Source organism: Palaemon carinicauda, chromosome 26 (assembly GCF_036898095.1).
Source record: "Palaemon carinicauda isolate YSFRI2023 chromosome 26, ASM3689809v2, whole genome shotgun sequence".
In the NCBI taxonomy this organism is placed as follows: domain Eukaryota; kingdom Metazoa; phylum Arthropoda; class Malacostraca; order Decapoda; family Palaemonidae; genus Palaemon; species Palaemon carinicauda.
This window is the reverse complement of record NC_090750.1, coordinates 77,376,897-77,394,999: the sequence shown is the minus strand read 5'-3', so window position 1 is coordinate 77,394,999 and position 18,103 is coordinate 77,376,897. Positions and strand designations below refer to the sequence as shown.

The 18,103-nt window shown below is 42.7% G+C and overlaps 1 protein-coding gene across 2 annotated transcripts in view; it reads right to left on the bottom strand.

Moving 5' to 3' along the window:
- The window catches only part of Galphai (G protein alpha i subunit), a 176,228-nt gene extending 174,093 nt beyond the window's left edge, over positions 1 to 2,135 (bottom strand). For both annotated transcript variants that reach the window (XM_068349789.1, XM_068349790.1), the window contains exon 1: positions 1,823 to 2,135. The gene's annotated coding sequence lies outside the window, so the exon portion shown is untranslated. The remainder of the gene's footprint in view (positions 1 to 1,822) is intronic.
- Between the last annotated feature and the right edge of the window lie 15,968 nt (positions 2,136 to 18,103).

Here is an 18,103-nt window from a genome sequence, read left to right as displayed (position 1 = left end):
TACATCACATTCTATATCCTGAGTCTGCACTTGAGCCTTAAAATTTTGATTATTTTTGTGTAAAGTATAGAGTGTAGAACATTTTTTTCTATAATCACAAGAAAGCGTGGAACGTATTATCATCAACTGTGCCACAATGTGAGATTTCCTGTAAGTCGACATTTCATAATATTTATTTCGAGACGAGGCATCGACTACTGTCACTTATCCCTGGCAACCTTCCTACTTCGGTTCTCACTATTCTCTTCCAGGTTGCCAGGGCGTTTCATTCATCCATTTTCAGGGGCATTCCACTGCCTTTCATGTAAAACCAGAAACATTTTGAATTCAAGATTGCTCATATCACTTTTAGGGTTGTGGTGGCTGATGTGGTAACGTCCCTGACTGGTGAACGCCAGACTGGGGTTCGAGTCCCTTTCAATCTCGTTAGTTTCTTTAGTCGCTGCAACATCGTCATCCTTGTGAGCTAAGGATAAGGTGTTTGGGGAAGCCTACATGTCTATCTGCTGAGTCATCAACAGCTATTTCCTGGCCCTCCTTGGTCCTAGCTTGGGCGCTGATCATATGTATATATGGTCAGTCTCTAGGACATTGTCCTGCTTGATAGGGCAATATCACTGTTCCTTGCCTCTGCCATTCATGAGCGACCTTTAAACCTTTAGAACTGTGCCATTTTACAAAGCTATTGACAGAAAAGAAAGAATCCCGAACTCTGCATTTCATCAGAACTCATAAGGGCCAAAGTTCACCACAAACTCCACTTCATTGGGTGACGAAATTGCCTAGGCAAATTACTTCAAATAAAGCACCCCTTGTACACCCAAACACATCGATGCTCTTCACACCACGGATGTGGAGGAAGAGATGAGTCTTTCTGCCCAACGGATGCTTCTGGAGATCTGGTAACAGGATATCAAGAATGATGTGGTTGTTACCTGTTTTAGATTACTTTGTTGTATTTAGGAGTCTACATTTAATATTGTTGTAAATGAAAGAAAGCATTGAAAATTTTTTAATACCAGGACGTTTCTTAGATGTGGGTTATCTTAATCAAAAGTCTTGCACAAGTTCGGTAAAATTTCCGAAATATCCTTGTTTTTAAAGTTTTATTAAATTTGCAAACGAACTCACGTAATATATCAATGAGAATATTTACTTATTCACTTAGTTCCTTTCCTCACTGGACTATTTTTCCCTACTGGAGCCCTTGGTCGTATGGAATCCTGCTTTTCTAACTAGCTACAACCTTGGATTGTAGCTTGGCTAATAATAATACTTCCTCAATATAGCAGATATCACGTTATGTCGATTGTATATCAATCAATACTATTGATGTGTTATTATCATCCTTATTATTTCTGCAGTCATCTAAAACATGCAACTATGCTTGGCAATGAGGCTACACAGGACTCGTACTAGGCCTATACAGGTGGCCCGGGTGGGCGATCAAATGTGAGCCTAGAGATATAAACAGGCGAGATAAGATCAAAACTGTTTCCGATTGTATATCTGTATACTGAGCTAGTCTTATGTAACACGGGCTCTTACTTCAAAAGTAGTCCATAATATACAAGTTCCCGCGGCAAAGACTACGTAAAATTAACCGACATTTTTCCTTTATTACTAGAATCAAGGGAAACTCTGACACCAAATGAGCAAAAGATGTAAAGAAAAAGGCCATTGTAAACAAAAATAATCAGTGGTTAAAAATCAGTTTAGCCCATTCAATATCAAAAACCAAGTAGGCTTAGCCTAGGTGGGTTAAACTTATTAGGCCAAATTTACAGTATTATACATTCATAAATCTTTGAATCCAACTTACCTTCCTTTGAGCTTCAGGCAAAACCTCCGTTGTTAAGATGTCCAACTGTATTGAGAAATTTATATCACCTCAAGAGCTGACAGATTCTAAGCTTTAATAACAAGTAACAAAGTTTGTATAAAAGGCGGAGAAAAGAGATCAACAAATTTCCCCTCTGTTACGGAAACCGGTATAAGAGCTCTTAAATACGTTTTATCACTTCACAGTTATATTTGCAATTAATTCCCGTACACAAGCACAACTCAAATGAGCTAGTATATAAGTGTCCTATCCATTTACAAAGTGCGGCACGTATCCGAGAGTATGAGCGGCTTTAAAGCGAACCGCTCCGATCGACAGTTCAACTCAAACTAAACTTCAAAAAGCTTCGCTACTCTTCTTCATCCCTTCGGGACCGGGAGTTTAAACCTCCTGGCCACACCCCCCTACGAAACTGTTCTCTTGCATCTCAAACTTTACTTTAATGCTGTTGTTAATGACGGCTTTAATTTACTTTCGTTTGGATTCCATTCATGGTAAATTATAGTAGGAAAGAAAGACAACTTAAGAAACTTGGGTTACATCCAAATAAATATTAATAACATCCTGGTCTCGGTATCTATCAGTGTTCGCATTACTGTCATTTCTCCCAGTGCTAAAATAAATAATGTAATAAGAAACACTGGATATCACCTTATTATTATTATTATTATTATTATTATTATTATTATTATTATCCAAGCTACAACCCTAGTTGGAAAAGCAAGATGCTATAAGCCCAGGGGCTCCAACGGGGAAAAATAGCCCAGTGAGGAAAGGAAATAAGGAAATAAATAAATGAAGAGAACAGGTTAACAATAAATCATTCTAAAATAAGTAACAATGTCAAAACATATATAAACTATTAACAATATCAAAAACAAACATAGCTTTTTAAAGGAATATCTAGATGAATATTCTTTAAAGAAACGTGATTAACTGTTATTACCAGGATTAACTCCATCTATTGCAATATATTCAAAGTGCAATTTAATAAATTACAAAATATAATAAGTAGAGGAGTAAGACAGATGAAAGGTGTCCCACCTCGAAAAAGGCTGCCTATTAACAGTACCCGTTGAGATGCTACCGCTAGAGATTTGTTGGGTCCTTTGGTTACGGTTCATTTTTCCTTTGCCTACACATACACAGAATGGTCTGGCATATTCTATCTACATTCTCCTCTCTCCTCATACACCTGACAACACTGAGATTACTAAATAATTCTTCTTCGCTCAAGAGGTTAACTACTGCACTGCAATTATTCAGTAGATACTTTTCTCTTGGTGAGGGTAGAAGATACTCTTTAGCTAAGGGAAGCAACTCCTGTAGGAAAAGGACACTCCAAAATCAAACCATTATTCATGGCCTTTGTACCATGGCCTTCCACTGTCTTGGGTTAGAGTTCTCTTGCTTGAGGGTACACTATTCTATCTTATTTCTCTTCCTCTTGTTATTTTGAATTTTTACTTAATGTATGAAAAATTTATATTGTTTTTATTGTTCCTAAACTTCTCTTGTACTTTATTTCCTTATTTCATTTCCTCACTGGGCTATTTTCCCTGTTGGAGCTCTTGGGCTTATAGCATACTGCTTTCCCAACTAGGGCTTTAGCTTAGCAAATAATAATAATAATAATAATAACTCATCAAGTTATCAGAACTGGACGTCCAAATATCGTTTAGACATAGGAATAGTTATAGATGGTTTTAGGTTATTGGAGACAAAATGTATGTCTACTATAAATTTTCAGCAGAGCTTTTAAATATGCGGCCCCAAGACCAAATAACAAGCTCCCACTAGACACCCGAAAGACTAAAGATATTAAAACGTTCAAGAAAAAACTGAAAACTATAGATTTGCACCGACTCGCAGCGGTGCCCTTTTAGCTCGGAAAAGTTTCCTGATCGCTGATTGGTTGGCCGAGATAATTCTAACCAATCAGCGATCAGGAAAATTTTATGAGCTAAAAGGGCACCGCTGCGAGTCGGTGCAAATGTGCCTCGATAAAAGAAATAGACTATAGTTTTCTAAGCGTTTCGATAATGTGGATTTGACAACACGGAATGTATTATTATTATTATTATTATTATCATCATTATTATTATTACATGCCAAGCTACAACCCTAGCTGGAAAAGCAGGATGCTATAAGTCCAGGGGCTCCAATAGGGAAAATAGCCCAATGAGGAAAAGAAAGAAGGAAAAATAAAACATCTTAAGAAGAGTAACAACATTAAAATAAATATATACAATACTCTAATCTTGTAGATCCTGTAATGCGAAGGGTTCCCTTGTGTGATAGGACTAGGAAAAAAGCCCTTAAAGTAAATAAAGTAATTCAGCTTAATTTAACTTTCCGTCGTCACCCGCATAGGCCTACTCTATCTAACGAGATTCTTCTGCAGGAAATTTTTTGGTGTTTTGACTTTATGTAGTCTGTAATTCTCCTTATAATATGTAGGATGAAGATTATACACATAAATATATACCCTTAAAGGTTTAAAGGCCACTCGTGAATGGCAGAAGCAATTATTATTATTATTATTATTATTATTATTACTATCCAAGCTACAACCCTAGTTGGAAAAGCAAGATGCTATAAGCCCAGGGGCTCCAACAGGGAAAAATAGCCCAATGAGGAAAGGAAATAAGGAAATAAATAAATGAAGAGAACAAATTAACAATAAATCATTCTAAAAACAGTAACAACGTCAAAACAGACATGTCATATATAAACTATTAACAACATCAAAAACAAATATGTCATAAATAAACTATAAAAGACTCATGTCCGCCTGGTCAACAAAAAAGCATTTGCTCCAACTTTGAACTTTTGAAGTTCTACTGATTCAACCACCCGATTAGGAAGAACATTGTCCTAGAGACTGACCATATATTATGATAAGCACCCAAGCCCTTCTCCATACAAGCTAGGCCCAAGGAGGGCCATAAGGATTTTGATGACTCAGCAGATAGACCTATAGGCTCCCTCAAAACCCCCATATTTAGCTCACAAGGATAGTGAGGTTACAGGGACCAAAGGAACTAACGAGTTTGAGCGAGACTTGAACCCCAGTCTGACAATCACCAGCCAAGGAAGTTACCAACAGGCCATCCCAATCCCTGAAACAAAATCGAGTCCCCTACTTCCCCTATTTTTAAAGACTATAAATATAATCTATAATGAAGGACGTGCATGAGGATATGTTCTGATCTTGATAATGGAAAAAAGAATGAAATAATAACTTATAATTAAAATAAGCTACATTATAACCTGTGTCAAAGCATAGCTATTTGGTAACATCTCTACTGTTGTATAGACTGTCCAGCAAAAGCATAAATTTTGAATGCTTTCTGGCACTGCTTGCGTTTAAATACAAAAATCTTTGCTTCCCTTATAATGAAAACAATAATAATTGCTTAAGATCAGTTATATCACTATCATTATTAGTATCAATAGTGGTATAAATGTTGGACTATACGATTTATTTCGCAACAGGATATCCGGCGTAGCATCTGCAAGAATCTTCGGTTCTCAGAGGCAAACAAAACACTCGCATTTTAACTCTCCAACTTGAAGAATATCAACGCAATTTTCTAGACATATAGAACAGCTCTAACTACTTCGTTGCGATAAGTTGTATTATTTGACATAATTGTAGTATAGCATGTATGTGTTAACGGTAGTAGGTTGGCCAGGGCACCAGCCACCCGTTGAGACACTACCACTATAGAGTTATTGGGTCTTTTGACTGGCCAGATAGTACTACATTGGATCCTTCTCTCTGGCTACGGTTTACTTTCCCTTTGCCTACACATACACCGAATAGTCTGGCCTGTTCTATACAGATTCTCCTTTGTCCTCATACACGTGATAACACTGAGATTACCAAACAATTCTTCTTCAGGGGTTAACTACTGCACTGTAATTGGTCAGTGGCTACTTTACTCTTGGTAAGGGTAGAAGAGACTCTTTAGCTATGGTAAGCAGCTCTTCTAGGAAAAGAAAACTCCAAAATCAAACCATTGTTCTCTAATCTTGGGTAGTGCCACAGCCTCTGTACCATGGTCTTCCACTGTCATGGGTTAGAGTTCTCTTGCTTGAGGGTACACTCGGACACACTATCCTATCTAATTTCTCGTCCTCTTGTTTTGTTAAAATTTTTATTGTTTATATGGGAAATGTTTATTTTAACGTTGTTACTGTTCTTGAAATATTTCACTTTTCCTTGTTTCCTTTTCTTACAGGGCTATTTTCCCTGTTTGGGGGCCCCGGGCTTCTAGCTTCCTGCTTTTCCAACTAGGGTTTTATATAGCAAGTAATAATAATAGTATTTTCTAATGGAAACATATGGAGCATAGTTCTTTGTACATGATGCATATTTATATATATATATATATATATATATATATATATATATATAATTCTGACCATCCATTGCTTTCATTTTCATATATTCTCAGAGTGCCATCCTAGTACTACTAGTACTAGAACTAGTATGGGACTGTCTGAGAAAATATGAAAGCAAAGGAGGGGCAGAATTATATATATAAAAAATATTATGCTATATGCAAAAAGACCTATGTTCCATGTGTTTCAATTAGAAAACACAAATCTGGAGTGTATCCAAATCTCAAATATGTAGAAATAAAATATCTCAACCCTGTAGTTATGAACCATTATGTATTCTTTTTGCGCAATAGAAATTTGGAGAAACTATAGTCGCCGCAAAGATTCTAGCCGAAATAAGCCCCACCCCCTGAAGACATCCTGGCCAATCACGTTGTCTCCCAAGTTAGCCTTCATCACATTTAACGCGGGAGACAACGTGATTGGCTATGACGTCATAGGGGGTGGGGCTTATTTCGCCCGGAATCTCTGAGCCTCTACGGCGACTATTATTTTAAGGTCAGCTTAATCTATACCAACAGACAATAACTCTTCAGGAAACGGGCTAATGACAAGAATATTAATAATTTTCCTCTTGTGAAGTAATGAAGTCGTAATCTAAAGCAATAAGACCATTACATATAATTCTAGGTAATTTCAAAACTTTTATCACCTTGAAAACTAAAAACTTCATTTTGGTTGTCTTCGGATTGCATTTTAAAGCTGCCTAATCCATTAGGACAATACTGGAGAAATGTCAAATTGTACCGCGTATTCTTCATTTACAAATTTTGCTCTTTGCTGTGATTAACGAGGATTTACCTGTATCTTAGAGCTTATCTGTATTTCCTTTTATCATTGTTCTATTATGGCCCGTTATTCTTTCCTTATATTCTTAACTGCAATTTAGTAAGTTCACATTAAGGTTATACCTTCTTAGTTAGAATATAACTGTATTTTAGTTATTCAACAATAAGTTCTATATCTGTTCCTTACATTTCATCTACAGTTTAGTATTTTGTTTCTTTGTCAAGCCTCATAATCCTTTCTTTACACTATCTACAGCTCAGTCATTTTCTAAGAATTTCAGAATTTTCTTTCCTATCTAAACATTTTCTTTTCCCCACTTTTTAAAAGCTTTGATATCCCCCTTCAACGCTCCTCTAAGCCTAAACTGGTTAGCCCCTTTACATTTTCACCCTCAAAATATTTTTGTACCCTCCACGAGGTTTAGATTCCCCCACAAGCCGTCTCCCTTCATTACCACAGAGTTCTTCCACTCCATCACCTCAGCGCGCGCTCTCTCTCTCTCTCTCTCTCTCTCTCTCTCTCTCTCTCTCTCTCTCTCTCTCTCTCTCTCTCTCTCTCTCTCTCCAATTACACCTAGAAATAGCTAGGGTGCCATGCTCTTTCTTCCCATACCAATTACAGCTAGAAGTAGCTGGTGTACCATGCTCTCTCTCTCTCTCTCTCTCTCTCTCTCTCTCTCTCTCTCTCTCTCTCTCTCTCTCTCTCTCATGTGCGTTTGCTCGTGTGCACCTACGAGCTATTTCCCTTTGAAGTTTAGATTATAGCACAGGACCAGTTCGTATCATTCATAAGCATGGCACGTTGCTAAGGTACGTTTTAATAGGATTAGTGGGTGTCATGTAGTGATAGTTCGTTGTACGGTACTGCGGGAGCTTTTGATTTCATAAAAACCCGTTAACAATGTACCAATAGAGTTCTTTTTTTAAATACCTGTCATTACCGATAAATAACGCTGTTGCTACGGAGTAATGTTCTCTAAAGAGACTTATGCCAGCCTGTTCAACATTAAAACATTTGCTCCAAGTTCGCATGGGAAGAACTATCACGGGGGTGGGGGGTGTAGATGAAGAATGAGGCAGACAATTAGATGGCGAGATGAGATGAAGGATGATATAGAGAAAAGAGGTTTAGTGGAAGAGGCATCGACCCCACATAGAAGTGCGAAAAGATGTAGACAAAGGAGAAGGTTTGGTGGAAGAGGATGATTCTTATAGAAGGCATTGGAGAAGGCGTTTCAGGCAACCAACCCCTTAATGTAGAGATAATGGTAGGAAAGAAGAAAACTAACTGACATTATATATAAAAATCCGGGTGTATATATATATATATATATATATATATATATATATATATATATATATATATATATATATATATATATACATATATATAATTTTATATATCAGTTTAGTAATATATTTGTTATAATATGGACATGAGTCATGGCATAACAATAAAACAATATCCAATAGATTTCGAAATGTAGATTTTTGAACAAAACCCTCAGAAGAATATTGGGAGTTAAATGGCAGGACGGGATTGGAAATGATACTGTAAGAGAGATTACTTGAGTGCCATACGTGCATGAGATCATGGTGAAGGGTAGAGATGGAGAGGGTTTGGGCATGCTCTTCGCACTCCCCGAGAGAGATTACTTCACCAAACTTTTAACGGGGCTCTACAAGGTCCTAGAAGATTTGGAAGACCGAGGCCCACATAGCTGAGGACAATGAAGCGTGAAGTAGGAGATGATGAATGGAGAAGTATTGATTTAAAAGCTCAAGATAGAGATGATTTCCGAAATATAACCGTTGCACTCTGTGTCAATAGAAGTAGGGGATAATGATGATTATTTTTATAGTAGGTTAGCCAAGTCACCAGCCACCCATCAAGATACCACCTTTAGAGAGTTATTATTATTATTATTATTATTATTATTATTATTATTATTATTATTATTATTATTATTATTTGCTAAGCTAAAACCCTAGTTGGAAAAGCAGGATGCTAAAAGCCCAGGGGCTCCAACAGGGAAAATAGCCAAGTGAGGAAAGGAAACAAGGAAAATGAAATATTCAAAGAAGAGTAACAGCATTAAATAAATATCTTCTATATAAACTATAAAAACTTTAACAAAACAAGAGGAAGATAGATAAGATAGAATAGTGTGTCCGAGTGTCCCCTCAAGCAAGAGAACTCTAACCCAAGACAGTGGAAGACCATGGTACAGAAGCTATGGCACTACCCAAGACTATAGAATAATGGTTTGATTTTGGAGTGTCCTTCTCCTAGTAGAGCTGCTTACCATAGCTAAAGAGTCTCTCCTACCCTTACCAAGAGGGAAGTAGCCACTGAACAATTATAGTGCAGTAATTAACCCCTTGAGCAAAGAAAAACTGTTTGGTAATCTCAGTGTTGTCAGGTGTATGAGGATAGAGGAGAATATGTAAAGAATAGGCCACACTATTCGGTGTGTATGTGTAGGCAAAGAGAAAATGAACCGTAACCAGAGAGAAGGATCCAATGTAGTACTGTCTGACCAGTCAAAAGACCCATAACTCTCTAGCGGTAGTATCTCAACATGTGGCTGGTGCTCTGGCCAACCTACTACCTAATATTTGATCCTTTGACTGGTCAGACAGTACTACATTGGATCCCTCTCTCTGGTAAAGGCTTATTTTGTCTTTGCCTACACATACAACAAGTAGTCTGGTCTATTCTTTCCACATTCTCCTCTGTCCCCCTACACCTGGCAACACTGAGATTACCAAATAATTTGCTCGAGGAGGTAACTACTGCACTGTAATTCTTTAGTGGCTACTGTCCTCTTGGTAAGGGTAGAAGAGACTCTAGCTATGGTAAGCAGCTCTTCTAGGAGAATGACACTTCAAAATCAAACCCTCATTCTCTAGTCTTGGGTACTGCCATAGCCTCTGAACCATGACCTTCCACTGTCTTAGATCAGAGTTTGCTTGCTTGAGGGTACACTATTCGATCTAGTTTCTCTTCCTCTTGTTATTCTGAAGTTTTTATAGTTCTTTACTCTTCTTAGACTATATCAGGAAAGGTTGAAAATGACATATGACGAAGTGAAAGTAAGAGACACTGGCAATTTAGAGGAGGAGTGGAAGTTAGTAAAAGAAAATTTTGTTGGGATTGCAAGTAATGTGTGTGGCAAGAAGGTTGTTGGAGGCAGCATGAGGAAGGGCAGTGAATGGTGGAATGAAGGAGTGAAGGTAAAAGTGTAAGAGAAAAAGAGGGCTTTTGAAGAATGGCTGCAGAGTAATAGTGTAGAGAATTATGAAAAATATAAAGATAAAAATGTGGAAGTAAAGCGCAAGGTACGTGAGGCAAAGAGGGCAGCTGACCTGAGGTGGGGTCAGGGATTGGGTCTTTCATATGAAGAGAATAAGAAGAAGTTTTGGAAAGAAGTGAAGAGATTAAGGAAGGCTGGCTCAAGAATTGAAGAGACAGTGAAAGATGGAAATGAGGTTGTTAAAAGGAGAGGAGGCAAGGAAAAGATGAGCGGAATATTTTGAAAGTTTACTGAATGTTGAGGATAATAGGGAGGCAGATATAATTGCTGTTGCAGGTGTTGAGGTGCCAGTGATGGGAGATGAGAATGAGAGAGAGATTACAATAGATGAAGTGAGGAGAGCACTAGATGAAACGAGAGTAGGAAAAGCGTCTGGTATGGATGGTGTGAAAGCTGAGATGTTGAAGGAAGGGGGTGTTACTGTACTTGAATGGTTGGTGAGATTGTTTAATATGTGTTTTGTGTTGTCAATGGTACCAGTAGATTGGGTTTGTGCATGTATTTTACCACTATATAAGGGTAAGGGAGATGTGCATGAGTGTTGTAATTCAAGAGGTATTAGTTTGTTAAGCATAGTTCGAAAAGTGTTTGGTAGAGTAATGATTAATAGGATCAAGGATAAAACAGAGAATGCAATCTTAGAAATACAGGGTGGTTTTAGAAGAGGTAGGGGTTGTATGAATCAGATTTTTACAGTAAGGCAGATATGCGAGAAATATTTAGCAAAAGGTAAGGAGGTGTATGTTGCGTTTATGGATCTGGAGAAAGCGTATGATAGAGTTGATGGGGAAGCAATGTGGAATGTGATGAGGTTATATGGAGTTGGTGGAAAGTTGTTGCAAGCAGTGAAAAGTTTCTACAAAGCATGTGTTAGGATAGGAAATGAAGTGAGTGATTGGTATCCAGTGAGAGTGGGGCTGAGACAGGGATGTGTGATGTCACCGTGGTTGTTTAACTTGTATGTTGATGGAGTGGTGAGAGATGCTCGAGTGCTTGGACGAGGATTAAAACTGGTAGACGAGAATGACCATGAATGGGAGGTAAATCAGTTGTTGTTTGCGGATGATACTGTACTGGTTGCAGACACAGAAGAGAAGCTTGGCCGATTAGTGACAGAATTTGGAAGAGTGTGTGAAAGAAGGAAGTTGAGAGTTAATGTGGGTAAGAGTAAGGTTATGAGATGTACGAGAAGGGAAGGTGGTGCAAGGTTGAATGTCATGTTGAATGGAGAGTTACTTGAGGAGGTGGATCAGTTTAAGTACTTGGGGTCTGTTGTTGCAGCAAATGGTGGAGTGGAAGCAGATGTATGTCAGAGAGTGAATTAAGGTTGCAAAGTGTTGGGGGCAGTTAAAGGAGTAGTAAAAAATACTGTAGAGGGTTGGGCATGAATGTAAAAAGAGTTTTTTGGGCTCAAGCCATGGCGTCCTGATGGAAGGTTCCTTTTTGGTAGCTTCCTTGGGTAAATAACTACTAAGATATTCCCAGAGAATTTAACCACAGGTTATCACAGAATTTTAACTTCTGGAGCGAGTATCCTAAAGGTTTCCCTTTAAGACATCGTATATCAACAGGGGACGCATGTATTAACGCGCCACATAGCTATCTACACCCCGAACAGAGATAATGCTTCGGTGTGTGAAGGCGGAGAATAGTTGGGAGCCGTTCCATAGCTAATCTCATCCGTGGCTACTTTTGGTACTCGAGACGTAAACAAACGGGCGCCATTGCTAAAATGACGTCACGTCCGTCTTCATCCTTTGTTCAGTAGCTCGCCCTACTTAGACGGATTTTCCCTGTGCTTTACTTATCGCTTTGCATCTCTATTATGTCGCTACCTTCGGCCTCGCCTTCTTCTGGAAAGTTGAGTACAAGGTTCCAGTATTGTTTAGTTAAGCTCTGACCGTAAAGTAAATATTACTTTCCGAGATATTTGTTGTTTTGTGGCAGAGCTGTGCCTCTACCGGACCCGCCATTTTATGGCGTCGTTGTTGTTATGCATGCCTTATTTAGTTAGCCACAACAACGCTTCCGGCCTCATTTACTAATCGATAACATTAGTTTATTTAGTCTTCATAGCTAGGAACTTTTATATCGTGTTTTGACGCTTTTTTATCGGTCATCGATTGACCTCATACCAGTTGGCTACTATAGCCCCCAGGCCAGAGTGCCTATATATCAGTGTTCATGCATGATTTTATTAGTGATCCTAGGCTAAGTTATGAAGATAGTGGCATTATTTTACAATACTTTTGACTGTGATGCAAGTGTTTTCGCCTTCAGGGATCATATAGGGGATAGGTTAGTTAGTGTTCCTTCCTAACCTAACCTACTTGTAGGACCCCTATATGCTTCCTTCATCCCCCTGCCCTTGGCTTTCCCTCTGTATAGCCTTGCTTCCCTTACTACGTAAAGGGATCAAGCGCCTACCAGAGTATATTATCGCCTCTCAGTCCTCCCTAAGGGAATGAACCCCCCTTAGGGTTGCGTCTGAGAGTGAGGAACGGCTAGCCCTTCCTCTATGGCTAGGACTAGTCTATGACTGTCCTGCGATAGCGATATGTCTTCTATCCTTCCTAGTTCAGGGATCTTAGCCCTGCTCTAGGTTAGGTTTTGGAAAGGTAATTCTGTTCCCTGCTGAAACTGTACCCATGCACCGTTTCAGCCAGGCTGCCTTATCTTAGGTTAGGGAGTGTCCTCCCTTTCCTAGTGGCCGCTCTGGTACAGAACCCCTTCCATGGAAGACTCTTCTCTTCTCCCCTCCCCACCTATCTCTTGTATGGCCTAGCCTACACTTAGGTTAGTCTATACCCATCTGTCCCCTGTCCTACAACTCCTCCTTAGGGTGGAGTGATAGGGCTACCTTGAGCTTCTATGTGCAGTCCGCTCTGGTACATATACCCTTCATAGTGTCCTATGGGGTTAGCCACTGGATGTGTTCTGTATGTAGAGGTCTCCCCCTCTTTGGGTGTCCCCTAGCCCTCCCTTGGGCTACCCTAGCTCCCGGTCCTCTGAGGCCCCTGCTTCTGGGTGATAGAGCCAGCCTCTATCATGGGTACACCCTCTCAGGGGGGGATGTCTGGGAGTCCATGACTGGACTTCTTACATCCCTCCCTCTGTCTCTTTCACTATCTGGGTGCCGGTCCCTTGCCGCCTCCACTGTCGGCGATACCCACCTCCTACCTTGGTGACTCTCCCCTTACCCTCATGGCCGCCAGCCCCCCGTGTGCCGGGGGACTGCCGACTGCCGCCGGCTTCCTGCCGATGGCTCTCCTCCTTCCTCATAGCTTCGCCGTCCGCCTGCCGGTCGGCCACCGGAGTGCCGGCATCCACTGCCGGCAACCTGGTTCCGCTATAACCATCCTTGTCCCTGTCACCAATCTGGCATCCTCCGACTGTCGGAGCCGCCGCTCCCTCTGCCGGCGTGCCGCCGTTGTGCCGGCGGCCGCCACCCTGGTATTACTCTTGACTTATATATTGTCTGTCCTAATGCCAGAATTTGCTGGAGCGGCCTCCGGCGTGCCGGAGGTCTGCCAGAACCCCCCGGAGGCGTCAAGACTACTTGCACCCCCTTCCACTAGCTATCATATGAATACTGATATCCCTACACTGCAAACAGTTGGCCTGTTTACGCTATTGGATCAGTACCTTGGTACTGTTCTATTGGAAATCATGCTGTCCCTTTGCATTCTTCAGATTTCCAGCATGCTGCGTGTATCTTAGCACGGCTGGTTGCCGGAAGCAGTTACCCTAGGGGACCCTTTAGCCCCCTAATTTAGGACTGAGTGGCCTCGGTCCCAAACTTATCCTTGGCAATTTCCATGGAATTCCATTGCCCTATGGACTTCTAAGGAATACTATCCTGTGCCTTCGGCCATCTCGGATTATCCAAGGATAAAGCTTGCGGTAGCCAGCCGGGCGGGATGCATGGAGTATGTTTTCTTTACTATTTCAATCTCTGTGCATCACACCCTTTATCAAGTTAAAATTAATGATTAATGTTAACTTAGCTTAAGAGCCATTCTTATGACTCCCCCCATACTCATTTTCTCTTTCTTCCACAGGAGGAGCAGATGAAGTGTGACTTCGACTTCTGCGCTGTGAAACGCCCGCACTTCTACGGGCATACGGCTTGCAGGACTCACGCCCCTTGTGCTAACAAGAAAGGGGATTTGAAATTCTGGGACCCGCTGAACTGTACGGTCTGCCAGGCTCACATAGCTGATGGCTTCCATAACCCTCCCTCAGCGGAGGTCAGGGACATTGCTCGAGAGAAGCTACGCAAATGGGTGCGTGGCTTCCAGAAGAATGCCACCGGACCGTACCTGGCCACTGAAGAATTGAGGTCACTTCTGTTCCCAAAGGCCTCCCCTGATTCTGTGGTGCCCAAGGATTTGATCCCCACTGTCCAAATTACGGTGGAACCTGATGTAGTCATGTCCCAGTCCATGCACGAGTGCCGCCTAGATTCCGATGATGATGAACACATGTCGGATGTCTCGGAGGGTACGGAGAAGACCCTTATGGCTCAAGGAGCTGAAGATGATGAAGACCAGGTGGAATACGCCGAGTCGGAGCAAGAGGTCGCTCCTCCTTCCATCACCGCCCCTACTCCTACACCGACGGAAGTGTCTCTCCCGTCTACCTCCACGACCCCGGAACCCTTATCATCCACCCAAGAAATGCTCCGGTTGATTAAAGCCGTCATGGACGACAAGCTGAAGGAGAATCAGGAGTTCATCAGGTCCATGATAGGATCCAAAGAACCGAAGAAGATCTCGGTTAAGGATCTCCCCGCTTGCTCTCATGCCAACCCATGGAGGTATGCTGAGCATATGGTGATAGCGACCGGCAGAATCTTTGTCAGTGACAAGATCGGCTCGGTCCCCCTGGAAGACGTGGAATTCTTCCCAAATTTTGAGGCCTACCCGGACTGTTACGTCCGACTTCGCTCTGAACCTGCCTCTAAAGAAGAGACCGAACCGAAAGAAGAGATAGTGTTCGATCTCGCGAAGGCCCAGGCTATGCTAGCCAACACGTTCAAAAGTAGGGGTTTTACCTGCTCTAAGCTTCTGGCCCTGAGCAAGAAGCACCTTACCTACGTCGCACCCGAGGATGCAGTACTTCCATTCATGGAAAAGGCCTTCGCTGCTTGCCTCAAGGCTGTGGAAGAGGGAAAAGCCTGCCCTGCACTGGAGGAGTGCAGACCCTTCTCCATAGTTACTCCCCCCGACGCCCGACACTGGAAGGACATCCAGCATACTTTCGTCGTGGGAAAGCTAGATCCTGACGTCGCCGGACGTCAGTTTAATGAAGACCTCCCGAAACTTAACGATCACCTCCTTCGTCGGGAACAAGATACGAAGGAGAGGCTCGCAGCATCCATGTCCCACCAAGTCCAACTTGAAATTATGGCCTGTGACACCAGAGTACCAGACCACTACATGGTACTTGCCAAATCCCACATGGCAACCCTGATGAAGGACATGTACCACTTCATGAAGGCTCGGAGAGCCTGTCGTGAATTCGTGTTCGCAGGTGCCACTGTGAAACACGAACCCCGGAGGCTGATTTCCTCCAACATCTGGGGCAAACACCTCTTTCCTTCTGACCTTGTGAAGGAGATCACTGACAAAGCCGCCACGGAGAATAGGAACCTTCTCCACATGTGGGGCATGTCAAAGAAGAGAAAATCCTCTCAGGACGACGGACCTCAACCTAAGAGGAAAGCTTCAAAACAGAAACCCCAGCAACGTCAACCAAGACGTCATTTTCCGGGACCCGCTACCTCCCAAGTGGCAGCTCAGCCACAACAGACCTTTCAACTGGTCACCCAACCGGTATTGTCACAGTCACCGGTTTTCACCCCTGCTTTCGAGCAACAGACGACTACCTTTCGTCCCAAAGGTAGAGGCTCAAACAGAGGTGCAGGCAGAGACGCGTCTCGCCGTCCCTCCAGAGGCAGAGGAGGAAAGGGAGCTAGCGGCCGAGGCAGCAAGCCCTCGGGACACCAGAAGCAATGAAGTGCTTCCGGTGGGAGGAAGACTCCGCCAATTCCAGGATCGTTGGACCTTCGATCCCTGGGCACACAGCATCGTCAAGAAGGGTCTAGGCTGGAGTTGGACTCAACCACCCCCAACATTCCAGCAGTTCTTCCAACAATCAACCCCCCTTCTGGAAGAATATGTCCTAGATCTCTTGAACAAGAAGGTGATAAGGAAGGTAAAGTCCACCAGGTTCCAAGGGAGACTGTTTTGTGTCCCCAAGAAAGACTCCGACAAACTCAGAGTCATTCTGGACTTATCCCCCCTCAACAAGTTCATAGCGAACGACAAGTTCAAGATGCTGACTCTTCAACAAATAAGGACCCTTCTGCCTCGAGGTTCTTACACGGTCTCCATAGACCTGGCGGATGCCTACTGGCACGTTCCAATGAACCATCACGCTTCCTCCTACCTAGGATTTCGACTCCAAAGGAAAAGCTACGCCTTCAGGGCCATGCCCTTCGGCCTCAATGTGGCCCCTCGGATCTTCACAAAGCTGGCGGACGCCATAGTACAACAGCTCCGCCTCCGAAACGTCCAGGTGATGGCCTACCTCGACGATTGGCTGGTTTGGGCTCCATCGCCCGAGGATTGTGTAAAATCCTGCAGCAAAGTCACCCAGTACCTAGAACACCTGGGATTCAAGATAAACGAGAAGAAATCTCGCCTCTCTCCAGCTCAGAAGTTCCAGTGGTTAGGAATCCAATGGAACCTTCAGTCACACCGCCTTTCCATCCCCCAGAAGAAAAGGAAGGAAATAGCAGGGTCTGTCAAGCGACTACTGAAATCCAAACGGATCTCAAGACGCCAGCAGGAACGAGTTCTAGGCTCTCTACAGTTCGCCTCAGTAACAAACCCAGTGCTTCGTGCACAGCTAAAGGATGCCGCGGGAGTCTGGAGACGTTCTGCATCCATCGCTCGAAGAGACCTCAAGAGACGGCTCCCAAACAGACTTCGATTTCTCCTCAAGCCGTGGTCGGAAGCAAAGGCCCTGAAAAGGTCCATTCCTCTTCAACACCCACCTCCATCACTCAACATCCACACGGACGCTTCGCTGGAGGGTTGGGGAGGTCACTCCCACCAAAAACAGGCTCAAGGCACTTGGTCTCCCCTGTTCAAGACGTTCCACATCAACATCTTGGAGGCCATGGCGGTCCTTCTAACTCTGAAGAAACTATCCCCGCCTCCCTCGATCCACATTCGTCTAACCCTAGACAACTCGGTGGTAGTTCGATGTCTCAATCGCCAAGGCTCAAGATCGCCCCAGATAAATCAGGTGCTTCTCCCAATCTTCCGTCTGGCAGAGAAGAAGAAATGGCACCTGTCTGCAGTTCACCTACAAGGATTCCGCAATGTGACAGCGGATGCTCTATCTCGAACAAACCCGATAGAGTCGGAATGGTCTCTAGACGCAAGATCATTCTCCTTCATCTCTCACCAAGTCCCAGAACTTCAGATAGATCTCTTCCCAACGAGCGACAACAATCAACTTCCTCGGTATGTGGCCCCGTACGAGGACCCCAAGGCAGAAGCAGTGGATGCCATGTCACTGGACTGGAACAGATGGTCCAAGATCTACCTGTTCCCTCCCACCAACCTTCTGCTGAAAGTCCTCTCCAAGCTGAGAACCTTCAAAGGGACAGCGGCCCTAGTGGCTCCCAAGTGGCCCCGGAGCAACTGGTACCCCCTGGTCCTGGAGCTGCA